Source organism: Macaca fascicularis, chromosome 3 (assembly GCF_037993035.2).
Source record: "Macaca fascicularis isolate 582-1 chromosome 3, T2T-MFA8v1.1".
Taxonomy (NCBI): Eukaryota; Metazoa; Chordata; class Mammalia; order Primates; family Cercopithecidae; genus Macaca; species Macaca fascicularis.
Window position 1 is genome coordinate 19,562,508 of NC_088377.1, and position 19,677 is coordinate 19,582,184.

The window sequence follows — 19,677 nt, forward strand, 5'->3', positions numbered from 1 at the left end:
ATATGATTTCAAATAATGGCGAATCTCTCTGTTTGTGTCAGGATTATGTATGTAGTAATAACAGAAAAGGAGAGTGTTACTGATAAAATTTTGGATGAGGAGTGTGATAAAACTTTGGGTCAAGGATAATGTATTAGTCCATTTTCATGCTGCTGATAAAGACAGGCCCAAGACGGGGGGGAAAAAAAAAGATTTAATGGACTCACAGTTCCATGTGGCTGGGGAGGCCTCACAGTCATCGTGGAAGGAGAAAGGCACTTCTTACATGGCAGCTGCAAGAGAGAATGAGAGAGAAGCAAAAACAGAAACCCCTTGTAACCATCAGATCGCGTGAGATTTACTTACTACCAAGAGAATAGTATGGAGAAAACCACCCCTATGATTCAGTTATCTCCCACCAGGTCCCTCCCACAACACATGAGAATTGTGGGAGCTACAATTTAAGATGAGATCTGTGGGGGGTCTCAAAGACAACCATATCAGATAATTACCTCCTATATTAACAGCCAAAAGAGAAAAAGCCCACATCGGAGGTGTAGTTGCTAAGTTGCCGAGTTAGCTAAGGTGAGAGAATTTACCTCCAGAGAGGCAAGATAAACCCCACCTAGAGAGCTGAGGAGGTCATAATGAAGTTTGAAGGGAGGCAGCTTTAGAAATGTCTGATTGGTTGTGCCCTAGAAAATAAGAAAGGACTTTGGCAATAGTGATATTTTAGCGCCAAGAGCACCCCAACGGGCACTAAATGAAATTTTATACCACTGGAGTAGAGGATAAGGAAGTCAGAGAAATATGCAAAATTTTAGAGAATGCATATTTTTATTTGGTTTTGTTTTAGGAGGCTCAGATATTTTGCTACACGCGTTTGTGCCATTTCTGTCCTTTTAAATTTTACATCTTTTAGTTCAGCTTGAAAATCAAAAGTTATATTTTGCAAATTTACTTAAAAGAATGATGAATATGCATCTACCTTTCTTAGAATTTATTCATTGAAATCAAGCACCAGATAAGCATAGCAGTCAGAGTGGCCCAAATTAAAACTAAGACCTGGTTACAGGAAAAACCCGAATTGCATAGAAGAATGTCCCCCCAAATCATGAAGGAGGTGAGGGACCAAAGAATGAGTCAGACAAACCCAGCTTGACTGGTAGATGAGTATGGTACTTTGATTTTTATATTATACACAGTTATTCAGAAAATGCAATGTCAAGATATGCAATTATAGGAATCCTACCATAAATATCTAAATCATTCAAAAGCATATTGTCTTAGTTCATTTAGACTGCTATAAAAAATACCACAAACTGGATAGCTTATGAATAACAGAAATGTATATCTCACTGTTCTGGAGGCTGGAAAGTCTCAGATTAAGGTGCTGGCAGATTCATTGTCTGGTCAGGATCTGCTTTCTGGTTCATAGACAATACCTTCTTGCTATTCCTCACATAGTGGAAGGGGAGAAGCATCTCTCTGGGACCTCTTTTATAAGGCCACAAATCCTATTCATGAGATTACCCAGTCATATTTGGTCCACCCTGCCATTTGTCTCTAATGTGCTTTCAAGCTAATTTTCTGGCTCCCAAAGGCCCCACCTCCTAATGCTATCATTGCAGGGGTTAGAATTTCAATGTATGAATTTTGGAGCAACACAATCATTCAGACTATGGCATATATCATTTTTATACAACATTATTGAACTTTATGTTCCAGGAATTGTACTAAATGCATTAAATACAAAATTAATTACTCAACTTAGTTATCAAAACAGACTTTGGGATATAATTTTCCTCATTTTCTAGATTTTGAAAATCATACCTTGGGAAGTTGAATACATTGTCCAAATACATTATTCCTGTCCACAGGAATAATGTAGTAGAGCTGGAGGTTTAGGTGGGGTGAGACATGAAATTGCATATGGCAATTTCATGTGTCATTATTAACACCTGGGGCCTAAAATTCCTTGTGTTAGGTAACTGTGCATTGTAGGATGTTTAATAGCATCTCTGGCTTCTACCTCTAGAATTAAGTAGCATTGCCCCAGTTGTAACAGCCACAACTTTCTCCAGACATTGCCAAATATCCCTTGTAGGTTTATATTGTGCCAAGATGGGGGACAGAAGGCAGAGTCTCGCCTCCCACTGCTCGGAAGTCACTGACTACTCCATAATAACATTAGTGGTATCAGTGGTGCTATCTAATATTTCTTACGGTATTTATGTGTTAAGGCACCAGTCTATACTGACTCAGTAACAACCAAAGATTGTATTTCACTGACATAAAAACAGAAAAAATAACAATAATGGGATAGTAAATCATTTTTTACCACTGATAAAGTTTTTGAAGCTCTACCTCTTGCATCAGACAAAAATTATTGCGATGACCATCTTCTTGATACTTAACCTCATCTCAGTAAGTTTCAATACATGCTTTTTTTTTTTTTTTTTTTTTTGAGATGGAGTCTTACTCTGTCACCCAGGCTGGAGTGCAATGGTGCCGTCTCAGCTCACTGAAAGTTCCGCCCCTTGGTCAAGAGTCTCCTGCCTCAGCCTCCCAAATAGCTGGGATTACAGGTGCACGCCACCACGCCCAGCTAATTTTTGTATTTTTAGTACAGACGGGGTTTCACCATGTTGGTCAGGCTAGTCTCAAACTCCTGACTTGTGATCCACCTACCTCGGCCTCCCAAAGTGCTGGGATTACAGGCATGAGCCACCGCGCCAGGCCAATACATGCTCTTTTCTAAGCAGTGGAGGAAGAGAAAAGACGGAATATTTCCTGCAGCACTTAACAAAACCACAGTTTCTCTCTTTTCTTCCCAGTCCTGAAAAGACAAGTGAGTCCTTACTTCACAGGCCAGCTGAGGATTACTGAATGAGCAATAAATAGCCATCCACTGTAGCAAGATGTTCAGTCAGTGGGTCTAATTCTAACATGGGAATTTTCTGTGTGCAGGTCCCAAGAATCCCCAGCCAGTTCCTTGTATTAGTTTGTGTTTATCATGTGTTTAAAGCTATGATTATGTGGCTGGTGAAACTCACAAAATATGAAAAAAATCCTGGGTGAAACTTCACTGGATCTTCAAGCAAAGTAGTACCAACCAGGACAGTAATTTTGTTTTTCTTTTCTATTGTGAGTTTTTTTTTCTTATATTTTGTGGAACTGTGTTAAAGCAAATGAGGTAAATGGTGTTTTGAATATTTCGATATGTCAATGAGATATAAAAAGTAAGACGTTTCAAAATCATTTACAAAATAGATTTATACTCAGAGGGCTTTTCTGTTATTTCTTCAAAGTTTCTTTTCTGAAGTATTTATTTATCACAGTCTATCTTTATAGTAGAGAAAAACAGTAAGGTATATTTTCTCTAAAAATATAAATTTCAAAAATGTAACATGAATGCCTATTTTAGGATCCATCAAACCTCCACCTTAACAGACGTTTCTTGAGCTCATATGATTTTTGAGAAATTTGGCTAAATATTGCGAGGGGCTACTAGGAAAAACCCTCTATCTGTGCTTAATAACACAAGTGCAAGAATAACTAGGATACACGATTGTGTGAGATAACGGCCCTAAAATAGTTCAAACAAAGTTCATTGGAGTTTCATGTCTCAGGAGGTTGTGTTGAATGGGAGGATCAGAGATACTTTATGGATGAAGTGGTGTTGAGATGAGACTTGGAAGAGCTGCAAAAAATGAAGATGAGGTGGGAGGAAAACACTAGCCTACATGAACAAATACAAATGCAGTGCAAAGTGAACATTGTCTTTAAAGAGTAGCAAGGAGGACATGTGGTCTAGTAATTGAGGTATACATTTAAAAAACTAGGAGAGACTGACCCTGGAAAGATAACTTGAACTGTCTGAGGAAGGCCAGATTGAGGGTAACTAACCAGCAATAGTGAATGCTTGCGTGTTCTTGATAAGTGGGTGATAAATCATCCAACTGACATTTAAGAAAAATTATTCAAGTAGCATGGAATGACCTGGATGTAAGTTGAGGAGAAAGGAGCAGATTTTCAGGTTTTCCTAGATTACGTGTTAGATATAATGAAAGTTGAGTTCACAACAGTTATGATAAAATAAAGGAAGGAATTAATTCAAGAGACTTTGAAGAAGTAAAATCAAGGTCACTTGTCAATTTGATTGAATGTATAGCACGAGAAAAACTTTCTGACTGGAGAAGCATATTACTTTACAATTCATTCCTTCAATAAATGTTTATCAACTGCATAAGTTAATTTCTAACTCTATTTGAAATCTAGATCTAGGTAAGGTAGAAATACTTAGTGATATGTTTGAAAATGGTTTTTTAACTACTAGCGTTTTGGGTGTTTGTGGATAAATTAATATGTATTATATATGCATATACACATATATGTACTTATGTGTGTGTACACAGTATATATATATATACACATACACACACACATAATTTTAATCACCATTCATATTGCTGTCAAAAACAAACTCCATTTTAAACACATTAGAAGAATTATTGTAAATTACCACCATATTATGGGAAGATCAAGTCTTGAAACTGATTACAGTTGTCATATTAATAACATTAATAATACAAAGCATTAGCTGAGTATTCTTTATGTGCTAAAAACTGTGCTAGAAACTTTACAAAGATTATTTCATTGAAACCTCACAGCAAGTCCAGAAGGGGACACTATTATAACCCTTCCTTTATAGATGAGGAACAGAGAAGTTTAAGTAGTTGCTACACTCACAAGGGTTAAGAGAGAGAGCGAGAACAAGAAATTAGGCAGTCAAATTGAAAGTCTGTGTAACTGACAACTGGGCTTTTCTCAGTATTGATCTTTAAGAGAAAGAGAGGTAGGTAATCCAGAGTGGACTCACAAGAGCACTGCTAGAATGCTGATGGGACCTGACATAGATCAGATGCAGAACAATTCTGAAGGACTGGGAAGATTTGTCTGGTTAAAAAGAAGTCTTGGATAGTGAGGCAGGGCACAGTCCATGTTTCCTGATATTTTTTTCTAATTTGTTTCTGTCCTATCTCTAGAAAACAGAAAACACTTCCCGAAATTGCTCCAAAATTGATTTCCCTTTGGTTGGCCCCAGTTGTCTAATGGCTAGAACTATTTAGAAATAGAGTGGGCCATACCCAGAGGCAATGAGTCGCCGTGCCTGAATGCCACATTTGAACAGTACTTAGTAGGGGCAGTACACAGACAGTGCAGGCCTCATCGTAGGATTTTAAGTAGATGACATTCATATTTTGTTTACATCTTATTTTCCATCATTGTAAGATTATCAGTTAAGAGTATGATACCCCAAAATAACTAGACAAAAATTTACTTGTTACTGTCTATATAAACAACCCTTACCTTACAGGGATATTTTCAGAGGAATTTGAAAGAATCTGTGCAAAATGCTAGGCACATTGCCTCACATATAGTAAGTTCTCTATGTATATTGGCTGCTACATTGCATTTCATTACCTACTTTTATGCATTTTAAAATACTATTTCCTTAAAAACTGATATTTCATATCCAATTTAATGTTACTCACATGAATGCAAGTTAATATACAATGTCAAATAGAATGCTTCTAAAATGTAAATTAATGGTTTACATCTTATCTTTTAAAAATTATAATTAAAGGATATAAATTAAAGAAATACGCCAATTTTATAAAGACCATGCCAGTGCTTAATATTAACCAGATAAAACCATGAAATGAATTTCTGTTTCTGCTCCTTTAATTTAATATTATTACTTATTAAATTTTGTATTATTTTCCCTGCCATTCAAGCCAAGGCACACATATTGAGAAGGATTAGTCTGTCTAGTCAATAATGATATTTTGTGGTAATAGAGTGGTTTCAAGAACAATGTGTGTATTATTTCCAGCCATAAACAGATAAATCCATGGGCTGCAATGGGAGTGACTGGTATTTCCAGGTCTGTTTGATCATGCCATTAAGTAATGATTCATCTGCTGTCTATCATTAAAATTGGGATGATTTTCTCACTACTGTGAGATGACAGCATTTCTATTCATATCCCATTTCAACGAGTCAGGAAAAAACACAATAGCCAGAAATCACGATAACATGTATTTCAGATACACAAATAAATTAGAAAGTATCATAGAACTCTACTGCTTATAGTTTATATATAATAACACAAGAGTAATTGATAAAAATTATAGCACTTACCATATATCAAGAAATGTGCTATGTGCTTTGCATAGATTATTTCATGTATCCCTTGGAAATAGCCTATTAAGTAAATAATTTGATACACTGACAGTAATTATGTAAATGTATCTCTAGTTATTGGGGAAGTGGATAAAATTATCTTACTTGATTATTTTACAATTATGGAAAGTTAGCATTTAAATGAAATATGATGACAGTCTACCTAAAACCCTAATGTGAAGCTTGAGCCTCCTAAGGTTCAGTGTTGTTCAGAATTTAATGTTTGTTCAATAGTGTTTAATATTCAAACACAGGTAACTCATTGCCTCCGTTGGCACAGGGTTCAATGTCAGATTGGTATTGATTTTTTTGAATTAATCATCTGGGATGGGGAGTGATATTTAGAGGAGAGGAAAAAATATGTATGTTTGTGTGTGTGTGTGTGTTTACGTGTATATATAAAATTATATTCATACATATGTAAGTGTAATATAATAGAAATATACCTATAGAAGTATAATTATATATGTGTGTATATATATATTTTAAGAATAGTTACATGAAAAGTCACTAGATCTGTTTAGCTCCAGAAAACAATGATTTAGAATTAACAAATAGGTGTAGCTGTGAGGTTGATTCTTAACGAAAAAAAAAGGTAATAGGTCCTAAATTCTAATTATTTAATCTATGAAAAAGAAAAGAAGGGAGGAAGGGAAGAACGGAGGAGAAAAGGAAGGAAATGCTTTGTAAGGTGCTGAGTTTCTGCAATGGCCCAATTCATTCAAATGCTGGGAGTCTTTCTAGCAGACCATTGTTTAAAAAGGGATTTGTGATGGGTTGAGATAAGAACAAAAATTCGTAGCATCTCTTAGAAACTCAATATTTTAATATGTTTTTGCTTTAATGCTCCTTGAAGGCTAGAGAATTATTTTGTAGTAAAATAAACTCTTTCTTCCCTCTCTTTAATGTCTAGATAATTTAAACTAAAGGGAATTTTCTAGCAGTAAGTGGTAATATTTAGAAAAATCTTATTTAGTTGGCTTAGATGGGAGAAATGCTAGAACTAACTGAATTTTTAAGATATGTGATATCCAGTTAAATCCATGTGTGTGTTTGTGTGTGTGTGTATGTATGTGATAAAATATACGCAGACATATACACACACGTGTATTTAAGCATCACCACTATCACCATCAAAAACAAACTGGGTACTCAGCTTTTGGTCCAGTTATGTGCTGATTTGTTTTTGTTGTGTCCCGGATGACTGAATTATCAGCTGAGTTGAGTTGGACATTGCTATATTAATATTTTCAAAGATGATTGATGATCAAGGCACAACATTTGAGAGATGAGAGTTCTAAGCATAGATGTTATCTGAGGTCAGATCAGAGAGATCTATGTCCAATCAACCAGGAAGAAGACCGAAGCAGCCATTCCAAAGAGAGATCTGGACAAAGAATTCATGTTGTAAACCAAATGCCAGATGATTGCTCTGTTTTAGGTAAAAACATTTAAACGGTCAAAAAGTTCCGACTGTCTTGAAAAATTATGTAAAAGCCATATTATGAAAGTCTAAATATTTCATGAAGTTCTATTAATCTTAGGATGAAATACAGCTAGACATTTAGCCTGAGGCATACAGAACTTTTTATGGAAAACATAGAATGCCAGTAATATCTTTGCAAGTTTATGCACATTCCTATTTATATGCATGTTTTAGACTCTTCATAGAAAGAAAGTAATTTACCCGAACACTAAGGTCACTCACGGGACACAGTATCTTCTTACTTGAAAAGTTCCATATACAGATGAAGAATATGAGCTAAATAAAAGGGTGGGGGTTTTCCCTTGTCTTGATTTTCAAATGTGTCAGTAGTAAAGACTTAAACCTTCAGAAATATTTTCCCTGAAAAAATAAAATCAATGTTGGATCTTTGTTTTTGATAGCAAACTTTCTATTTTTCATATTTTGGTATTTTAAATTGTGATATGTTTTTCTTCATAGTGATCGTGGTAATAACAGCAGAGGGAATTTGCTAAAAGTCAAAATTTATACGTGTATCTTGAGAAGCCAAGATAATAATAAGCTAGTTATGCATTATTTGCCAGATTGGACAGCCTTTTAAATAAAAACATCACCTAAAGGTCTGAATTTTATCTTGTAATTTTGTTTCAGTTTCATTTTTTGGTTGGTTGATTGATAAAACTACAAAAATACTTTGTATGTAATAGAAATTCTATAATCTGATCAGCAAGATATTGCAGAGAATGTAAGGACAAAATACATGAGGAATAATTATTTTAATGATAATCGTTCAATTTAGAAAAAAAGATCTGTGTTTCCTTGTTAAAAAAAAAAAGTGTGTGTGTGTGTGCGTGTGTGTGTGTATCTCAGTAGAAAGAGCTGGAATTCCGTTTCCAGGTGAAAGAGGTGTGTTAATGCATCAAACAGCTGAGAATTGCCAAGGCATTTCTGAGATCATGATGGCCCTGTACTCACCCTTCCTGATAATGAGTTATAAATTACAACCTGCCTCTCTACACCCAAATGATCTTCTCCATCAATTGTTTGGACTAGTGCTGTCCAATAAGACATTCTGAGATGAAAATATCTGCTGTCCAGTTTTCTAGGTGTCATCTTCATGGGACTATCAAGTACTGGAAGTATGTTTAGTATGGCTGAGGAAATGAATTTTTAATTAATTGAAATTTTAATGTACATACCCTTATGTAGCTAGTGGCTACCTTCTTGTTCAGCCCCTTGTAAATGCAAATATGGACATCAAAACTTGAAGAATTTTCCTTTTGCAAAAGTCTTCCCTTGGTACAACCGGGTCTCCTTGGCCATTGCAAACTTTATTTTCAGCAACCCAAGCAACACTCCATATACCCACACATCAAAAAGATCATGACTTAGAGGCAAGAGAGTCTAACATCAAATAGGGGATTGAAGTGTCATTGCGACTCAGTGGTAGAATTTTTTTCTGGTAGTATTATTTCAGCTACAGTGTGGGTCAACAGGCAGTCATGGTTGGTCTGCAAGTCTTAAATCATCTCCAATATGTGGCTCACTATTAATATTTTAAAAATTAAAAAAAACACTTTTCAAGTGTTCCAATTTCCAACTATAATTTTGCAAACGCATTTTTGTAATTATCTGCTTATTATTTGAATTTTCCAATTGTTTCTATTTATAATATATTGTTGGGGGTCTTGTAATGTACAAGTCTATGCACTAGTCATATGCAAAGGTAAATAATACAAAGCCTAAACTCAAGGAATTTGCAATCTCTGGCGCACAGTGGTCAGAAAGAGCAAAAGTGTGAAAGGCCAATGGCTGAGAGAAGTAATAGCTTCTTATGAGTTCAAAGGAATAGTTTTAAAAGAATATCTGAGAAAGCAGAGTAACAGATTAAAGATTCTTGATTGCCTGGAGCCAAGAGTAAATAGTAGTGAAATAATAGAAGTAATACATATTATATTTTGTACCTGATTTTATTATAAATACTAAAATATTCTCCACATATGAATTAAAAATGAAATCTCTGAATGACTCAAAAACTTGTGTGTAAATATATCCAAGTGCTAAAGATGCTCTATCCTCCAAATCACAGAGATTTCTTGGCATTAACAGGTACAGGCTTCATGGCCACATTCTATTATTAGCGCTAACTGGGTTCACTTAGATAGAAGACCTCAAAAAACCATGTATGAAAGAGACTGTATGGCTAACCATGACAGTAATAGACTCAAAAATGAGGTGTAGTGCAAGCTTATCAGAAGTAAATAGCGAGTCTTTCTGGGTGCAACAGCTAGATAGGGTTCACAGTTAGAATACAGGACCTCAGCAACAGTATTAGCCCTATAATATCCATTATTTGTTGAATAGCAATCTGATACCATACTGTACTAGACTCTGTATTTGTAGTTTCAGTTAATCCTCATAGCAACTCTATAGGCCCTACCTCAATTATAATCATGTCCATTTGAGAGTTAATTAATCTTCCCTAATTAGTATGAGCAAATCCTTCCATATAAATAAAGATCTTTAGACTCTAAAGCTCATACTCTTAATGAAAGTATCTTGCTTTCTTATACAAGTGAAGTCTGAGATGCACCATGTGAAATTATCAAACTGGTTTGACCCCAAAACAATAGCCATTTCATATGGCTTAAACTGATAAAAGCAGTCTGTCTGAGCACTAAATAATATCTTGGAAGGTTATCTGCACGTACGATGGTGTGTTATGGGTGTCTCCAAGTTATCTAGAGAGTCTCACTTCCAAATGGAATTTTCCTGAATGATAAAAATCTTAAGCTAGCTCAGGCAGGTTCTCACCGGGGGATGAGAGATACTCTTAATTCAGCCAGGAAAGTATGGCATAACGGAAGGGCGTAGTCTCCTGGCTGAAACTGTGTTTCTCCTATTATCCTATTATCAAGGAATTACTCTGGCAGATTTATTTTTATTTACTTATTTTCTTGTAATGTGAAGATATGCCATCTTACTTTTCTACCACATTTTTTTTTCAATTTTCAATTTTGATGTCTAGTTATGGGAAAAAAAAATTTGCTGCAAACAACGTATTTTACTCACTAGCAAATAGACAAGAGGTATTCAGGGGAGAGATGGCGAGATAGTCTTTTTTCCACTTCTTAGGTTATAGGTTTTGATAAGGTTCCTAATGAAGTTAAACAAGGTTTAATCTCTTATTTCCTAAGGGGATAAGGAAACCAGAAAGAATGGTGTGTTGGTCACTCCATCTAGACAAACCTGTGGTGTGATGGAAAAATATTATACTAAGAGTCAGAAGACCTGAGTCCTATCTCTGTGCGACCTACAGCAAGTCACTCTTTTTTCCTTAGCCTGAGTCTCCTAAAACCTAAAATAGGGTTGATGGCATTAATACCTACATTTCAGTGAAAATGTGAGTCTCAATGAAAATGTAGGACAAAGAGATTTGTAAATTCTAAAAACAATATGATTCTAGCTAGATCCTTTTTTTTTTTTTTTTTTTTTTCTGAGACGGAGTCTCGCTCTGTCACCCGGGCTGGAGTGCAGTGGCCGGATCTCAGCTCGCTCACTGCAAGCTCCACCTCCCGGGTTTACGCCATTCTCCTGCCTCAGCCTCCCGAGTATATGGGACTACAGGCGCCCACCACCTCGCCCGGCTAGTTTTTTGTACGTTTTAGTAGAGACGGGGTTTCACCATGTTAGCCAGGATGGTCTCGATCTCCTGACCTCGTGATCCGCCCATCTCGGCCTCCCAAAGTGCTGGGATTACAGGCGTGAGCCACCGTGCCCGGCTAGATCTTAACTGACATCCATCACATATTTAATATGGGAGTAATACGTCTCAATTTTTTTCCAAAATAATTGTGTCATATTTCATTAAAGATTCAACTACATTAAATATTCTATAAACTTAAATTGATATACTCAGGAAAGATGTATCAAAGCCTTATATTCTTTTAGATAATTTCTAAAATAGATATTGGCTTTATCTAAAAAAAAAAAAAAAAAAAACTTCCCAAAACCTTTAAAGTAGGTAGTTGTTGGACCTCTAAATTATCATCTTCTGTACCTGGTTGTGACTCAGATTTAAACTGCAATAGTCTGTGACTAGGACTTAAAGGAATATATTTGTTCACACTTTTGTTGGAACTTTCTTCTCATAAGTTTCATTAGAAACTATTACTTTTTTTTTTTTTGGTGTGGCTTAAATAAATATCCTTTGAACTCTGCCAAATGAATTTCCCTTCCTTTCATATCACCTGGATTTGCTGAGTAACATATTGGCTAAGGATGAGTATTGTCTGAATTTAGACTTTCAGTCCTAGTCCTAAATTAAATCTGTCTCTTCTACTTAAGAAAAAGACATTTCAAAATGTCTCTGAATTTTTCTGTAATTATCTAGACCATCTAGAGATACAAATCTTGATAGAAAAGTTATTGTCTTTTTCCAATTTGTCTTGTAAAAATGAGTCTTTAAGGATAGAAACACATATATGAGTCATTAGATTATTAATTAGAATGCAAGTTCTTTAAAAAAACTACTAAATTGCAATCATTTAATTGTATGATTAATACAGTAAACATCTGAAAGGTCACGCCTTCCAGAAAGTTACCCTGATAGTACAAGCAGATATGTACTCAACATAGTATGTATGTTTTAATTTAGGGCTTTAAATAGTATGTATTTATACAGATTGCTCAAAATCCATATTTCACATTAAAAATATAAATTAGGTATTCAAATAGGATAATAGAATTTTTTTAATTTAAATAAATGACCTTTGATTAAATTGTTTGCTTTACTATAAACATATTAAGAAATAATTAAGCAAGAAAAAATATAATATATGAGTATTGGGATTAGGCAAATGAATACATTTAATATAACAATGTATTAAATTATGTTTAGATTATTTGCCAACAAATGCACGTCAGTTTCTTCTGTAATAATTACAATATTGTTATACTGAGTGCAAAAGAATATAATATTGAACAACTCTCAATTCCTATCTTCTAGTCAATCCCTTAGACTTTCTTTATAAAACGAATATGGCACTAGAATACCTGTGACTCTTTCAATGGGTCTATAGGAACAGAACTTATTTTCTGAGTAATACTAAGGCATTATTTGTCTTTTTATTTTCATCCTCTTTCAAGTGTGTGGTAGACTTTTCAGAGGTGACAGCATGTGATGATGTCATCACTAAGGCTGATATTGGAATGTGTTGCTTGTGTGTTTTTTGTGTTTTACATTCTTCAAGAGTGTAAAGAGGTCTTCATAACAAAAAGCATAAAAATTTGCTACTCTAGAAGAAAGTTTAACCCAATAGGAAGTACTATACCAAGAGGTTAGCAGAATGACTATGCTGCTTGACATTTACTTCCTACTTCTGAAGGCATAGGATTTTGGTCTTCTAAAATTACATAATGTATTTGCATCAATATTATTTTGTCATTTTTTTCTCCTGTGGCACCTATAACTTGAGAGTTTTCAGATACATTTAATCAAAACAGTAGATGTACTTGATAAAAATTTGTCTACCAAAAGAGAAATATAAGCAAAGTTACTTTTCTTATATTTAACATGTGTTAATATAGGTTACTTTTCTTATATTTAGTACAAATTAAAAATTGTTTAATTTTGGCAGCTTATCTTTTGCTCCCAAACAGATGAAAGGCAAATCTCTCATCTCACCAACTCCAAAGCCACAGAGTTGTATCACTTACCCTGGCCTTATTTGTTTTTAAGCATAGACATTTTATACAGAAATTACAGTGTTAAAGCATTTTTAAACAACTCTGAAGTGGCAGTTTCTTCTCCACTATTTAAATTATGTTCCTTCAAAAGAAGAGAACATGATGTCCAAAGGATAGGTTTCCTCATAGTAAAAAATTGGAGGAATCACTTTTTTTCATGGTGACACTATCCAGATCTGAATGACTTCATCAAAGAAGTGGGTCCTTTGCCATTAGCCAAACTGGAGTGTTCCAAGTATCCTATTCTAAGTTTCCAACAGAAAAATCACTTCTGAAGAATATCTGCGCACTCTTGGGTACACTACCAGGCCTTCAGAGTTAATTTATTAACTAACGAACAGGAATCTTTCCTCCAAATGGGTTGTGAAATTATTATCAAATGAAATAAAACTAAGCTCAATTTTACTATTAAAGGTCAGAAACTAATTTCTTTTTATTTTATGCCTATCAATCTGGTTTAGTTAAAACTTTCATAAGTTCTCACACTCAAATGTACCCTGAAGATATTGGATTAAGGAGCATGTGTTAAAGGATGTTGCTCTTAGAATCACATTATTGATTAAGTGAATGGATGGTGGTAGGAATTGTTGCTGCCCTTCTCAGATCCCCTTTGCTGGTCCCACCATTGTGAGTGCTGAGAATGGTATGCAATGCATCTTGACTTCAGAAAATTGCAAACAAACAAACAAAAAAACACATATCCTTCAAAAAAGAGACAAAGAACATAACTGTTCAAGCACAAAGCTCCATTTAGAGCAGAAGAAAAATTCAGAGTGCCTGCAGTAGTACGAGCACAAATTTGTCTTATTTCAGATTTGGTAGAACCTGTGGGCTCAGGTTGGTGAGAGATGGGTACGTAAGGTCCACTCTGTGAAAAAATACATACGCAGTGATTATACTTTAGTGATCAGGCTCTGAAGAAAGAAAGACAGAGAGAAGGAAGAAAGGTGGGGGAGAGGGAAGAAAGAAGGGAGAAAGGGAGGAAGGAAGGAGGGAAGGAAAGGAAGGGAAGAGAGGAGAGAAAGGAAAGAAAAAAGGAAAGGAAAGGAAAAAGGGAGGGGAAGAAAACGGGAGGGAAGGAAGAAAGGAGGGAAGGAGAAGGGAAGGAGGAAGAAAAAAGAAGGGAGAGAAGGAAGGAAGGAAAGAGGAGAGGGAAGGAGGGAGGGAGGGAGCAAGCAAGGGAGGGAGGGAAAAAATGTAATCCCAGCATACACCACAGACAAGATTTTATTGGACAGGAGTAAATGAAACCTGCAAAAGAGGATCTCCACCAGCCAAATACACAGGCATGTAGACTGTTTTCTTCTCTACACTCTGTGGCTTTATGATAAGATGCTATTAACACAGTATAAGAAATTTATTTAGTCTTTATATTTGTATGTCTATATCTATGTATATACGTATATGTGTAATATGTGGTTATATGTCTATACACGCATACATATATTGTATTTATCTAGAAATTTTTGTTTGTTTGCTTGTTTTCTATTTTAATCAAATGGGGGAATCAGTCTTTCTCAGATATGCTTAACCATGGTCATAAATTTCCAAGTTAAGAAACATTTTGCCCCTGCTCAAGGTAACTTTCTGACGTTGACATCATACAGAAACTACCCTAGTTCTACCAAATTGCTAAATTTAAAATTTTGGTGCCACAGGGGGCAGAAACCAAGTAAACAGCATTTACTTCATAGAGAATTTCAACCTGAGGCTTAATTCTATCTTGGAATGTTAGTTTTATTCACATTCCCTTGTAGCCATTGGCATTCATTTGTCACGTCATGTGTAAGAAGGATAATAACATGGACTGGGATTGGAGAGAGTTAACTGGGTCGCTCAGGACATTGTCTAAACATTAGTCCCATATACCTAATAAGAGACTGATGTCTACAATGGGACCACAGACTATATTAATTAAATTTACTTTTATAAGAGATAGAAATGACAAATATGCTAAGGAATTTCCATGTAACTTCCAGACAAAATGATACATTCAAATTTAGTATTTAGTAAATTTTAATTCTACCTAAATGATGTTTCAAAGGTACTTCCACATAGTAAGTTTGTTTGTAGCCCTCATATTTATTCATGATGATAATCAACAAATATGTTTAATTTTGATTGAGAAATGCATACAATTTTTATACATACTTTATTTTATTCACTGGTTTTCAATACTTTGAAAATATTAATGCGTCTTGCATTTGCATTATCTTTAATAGTTTGAGTTGATGATTTCTGTTTGACAGATTAATGCTTTTTCATTCTAAAGTTGAAATTAAAGCAGCTGAGTTATGTGCACTTTTTGTTACATTGCACTGTTTCTAATTGGGGTACACGAGAATAGCAAGATGATTCAATATTAACTGTATTTATTTCACTAATTTAAATATTACTCACTATGTATCCTGCTTTTCTTCCTCCATCTTCTATTGTAAAGGAACCCCAAAGGCAAAGATGACTGTTGAACAGCTCATGTATTTTGTCAAGCAAAGTGTATAGGAGACAATTGTTAATTTAGCCATCTATTCCATTTCAACTGTTGAGATACTGTGATGATTAATTGTAGGTGTCAATTTGACTGTGTTGACGGATCCCAAATGGCTAGTAAATAATTATTTCTGGTTGTTTCTGTGAGGGTGTTTCTAGAGGGGATTGGCATTTGAATCTGTGGACTTAATGAGGAAGATTGAAGCACAAAGCTCCATTCAGAGCAGAAGAAAAATTCAGAGTGCCTGCCGTAGTGAGAGCACAAATTTCTCTTATTTCAGATTTGGTAGAACCTGTGGGCTCAGGTTGGTGAGAAATGGGTACCTAAGGTCCACTCTGTGAAAAAATACATACGCAGTGATTATATCTTAGTGATCAGGCTCTGAAGAAAGTAAGACAGAGAGAAGGAAGAAAGGTGGGGATAGAGAAGAAAGAAGGGAGAGAGGGAGGTGGCACCTCAATGTAGGTGGCACCATCCAATTGGCAAGGGGCATGGATGTTAAAAAACAAAAAATGCAGAAGAAGGAGAAATTCTTTCTCTCCAGAGCCTGAATGCCCCTCTGCCTTTAGAAATCAGAACTTCAAGTTCTCTGACTTTTGGACCCCAGGCCTGGCACCAGCGGTCCCCGGGGTTCTTGGGCCATTGGTTTCAAACTGAGAGTTCTCAATCCTTCCATCTTGGACTAGGCCATACTACCAGCTTTCCTGGTACAACAGCTTGCAGATGGCCTATTGTGGAATTTCTCCGCTTCCATAATTATATGAGTAAATTCTCTGTCTCTATAATTGTGTGATTTAATTTCTTCCTAATAAATCTCCTTTCATATATCTATTTATGTATATCCTATGTTCGATCTCTCTGGAGAACTATGACTAATACAGACAAAGACAAAACACAAAAATATCACATAGTACCTTAATGTGCTAGGAATTCTATATTTATAACAGGTCAACAAGTGGTGGAAGAAAGGAAAACCAAATTAAGTAAATAAATGTATATATCATCTTAGGCCCTAGTCATCAAATAGTGAGTCTTAAGAAACTTAGTGTGACTTATTATTTATACTAAATTATTTCTTTTCTCTCTTCCTATATTAATATTTTGTTCCTACGTCTTGGCATTATTGATGTATTTCACTCTTCATTAACCGTAACTTTTTAAAGAATGATACTTCAAATCTTGGAATTAACACAACTGTCAGACCTGGAAATTACTCATTGCAACCTGTATAAACCTGTAAGTATTGATGTATTCATAACATATCTTGGATTCTAATAGCTGTTATTATATTTTCTACCTTTTGACAGGCATCAAAATAATGTGTTATTTTGCCTCTTTGACTACATATTTTTATTTATTAATTAATATGCCACACATCTCTGGAGATCTTTTGAGTAGAAAATAAAGAGTACATAAGACTTTTGGGTGCACCTCTTTGAGAGAAGTTGAGTGAGTCTACATGTAAGAAGATGAGAGAAAAGGAAGTATATTGGAGACTGTTAAGAGTGGACTGTAGTGAAGAAAGGGTACTCAACAAGCACTCTGGTTCTGTGTGTTTTCCAGTCACCTTGGTTGGGGTCACATAATTATTCCTAGCTAATGAAAGGTGAGCAAGAGTAGTATGTTCACACTGGAGGTGAAGTAATAAAAAGTTTATACACAATTCTCCATTTTCTCTCTTAGTTTACTGAGGTCACATCAAGGCCACATGTTGAAGATGGTATAGTTACAAGATGATGAGCTATGAGGTGGCACACAACCATGAAACCTTGTGATTAAGGTGGTAGAGCCTCCATCAGGCAGACTGGAGGTGCTAATGTGTGCCTTGTGAGCAGAGGCAGCTGCTAATGAGCATGGAGTATGTGGCATGAGCAAAATATTAATTTCTGCCTGACATATGGGGAACTGTTTGCTACTGTAGTATACAGGAATTCATACTGACAAAAACAAACATTGCCTCAGTTTTCTGAGATTAATTCAACTTCATGGGAGATATAGGTATAGATATAAAGATATGATTTATAAATTATATATATTAGAATATATGTATATATATTAAATATATAGCTACATATACTTAATAAATATTTATATTAAATAAACATAGCATTAGGGTTTAATAAAAGATATTCATTAATATTGGTATCCATTTATACATGGCTTGATCATGTTAAATCAATCAGCTAAATTTAAGATACTATGTCTTTTATCATTCAATGACCCAGAATTTATAAACATTTATTTATCTCAATGCCATTGGTTTGAGACTTATTATTTAGTTACGGGTCTTCAAAGACAAATCATTAGGTTTTCATAGTAGCTGACCATATTTCAGTAGAGAATGTTTACCTCATGGGACATGTTCATTTTTAAATGGTCAATTTTAGTTTCAAGTGCTATAACTCACTGAAATGGCTCTGGTTCCAAAGGGGTATTTAATTAATTCCTTATTGAGTCTGTGCAAAAGAAATGGCTAATATAAAAATATTAGACCTGTCACTTGTCATCTGCTCATTTTGTTTGCATTCCTTAGAAATTTGGCTTTTGTTCAGTTTCTTGGTTACATTGACATTCTTTTAGTTAACATTGTATCTGTTGTCTGTTATATGTCTAACTAATATCTCAGGAAGAATTTGTGGAAATTTGTTACAGAACAAAAGATGTGGTATAAAAAGAAATTAAAGTTGATAGTATTTGTAGGGCATATGAAAGAGCTGTAGGTACGAATTGTGACAAATCACTAATTTGGCCAAGCTTGCCACTTTAAAACAATGTACCAGGCAATACGTAATTCAGACAGAAAGAGACAGAACCTACTGGTTCAGGATGATTCAATCAAAGAAACAGATCTAGTAGGAGAAGCAGTACCTACAGGGGTTAAGGAGGAATTTTTTTTTTTCAAGGAATTGGCTTGCATGTTGTATGATTATAGGATACAGTTAGGCAAGTCCAAAATTCCAAAATCTGTAGGGCAGGTCATCAGGAAAGGCAGGCTACAAGTTTTGGGCACAGTCTGAAGCTACTATCGTCATGCAGAATCTCTTATTCTCCAGAGATATTTCACCTCTGCTCTGAAGACCTTTCAACTATTAAATCAGGCCTACTCAGGTGATCTAGGGAAACTCCCTTAGTTATAGTCAGCTCATTATGTATTTTAATCATCTCTATAAAATACCTTCCCAGAAACACCTTGATTAGTCTTCAATTGAATGACAGAAGACCATAGCCTGGCAACACTGATAAGTATAAAAAAAGCAATCTGTCCTGCTCAGGAGCACCTGTTTCATACAGACGAGGAACCACTCAACCAGAAAGCATAACCTAGTTACTTTGTGCTTTTGCAGCAAATGAGCAGGCAAAATGAAGAGTTATTATGCTGCTGAGGGGTAATTCAGCTTGAATATAGGAGCTGAGCTTGCTGCTACGAAGGAGGGTAAGAAGGTCTACTTTCTGAACATGAGGCATTAACTGGGCATTCATTTCATGGTGCTTGTATTCTCAGTACTCATTGTAAGAGCACAATTGCAGCAACCACAGCTTCGCAGATATAAAGCAACTAAGACCTTAGATCCTTTGAGGATGAAGACTGGTATTATCTGACTAAGCAAACAACCCATGCATCCCACAGTGCTGTTCAAAGGTGAGGGAGACATAGAAGGAAAAGTGGAGAGAGGAGGCAACAAAAACAATGATCAGTACCAGTGACTGTACAGGAGACTGGAACTTAACGCCACTAATTCTTCAG

General features: G+C 35.2%; 1 long non-coding RNA gene across 1 annotated transcript in view; it reads right to left on the minus strand.

Moving 5' to 3' along the window:
• Window positions 1-204: 204 nt before the first annotated feature.
• Window positions 205-19,677, minus strand: part of LOC123572397 (uncharacterized) — a 227,838-nt gene continuing 208,365 nt past the window's right edge. Inside the window, exons 3-4 of the long non-coding RNA XR_010585412.2 lie at window positions 2,671-2,818; window positions 205-272 (exon numbers count right to left, since the gene is read on the minus strand). This is a non-coding gene — a long non-coding RNA (uncharacterized lncRNA). The remainder of the gene's footprint in view (window positions 273-2,670; window positions 2,819-19,677) is intronic.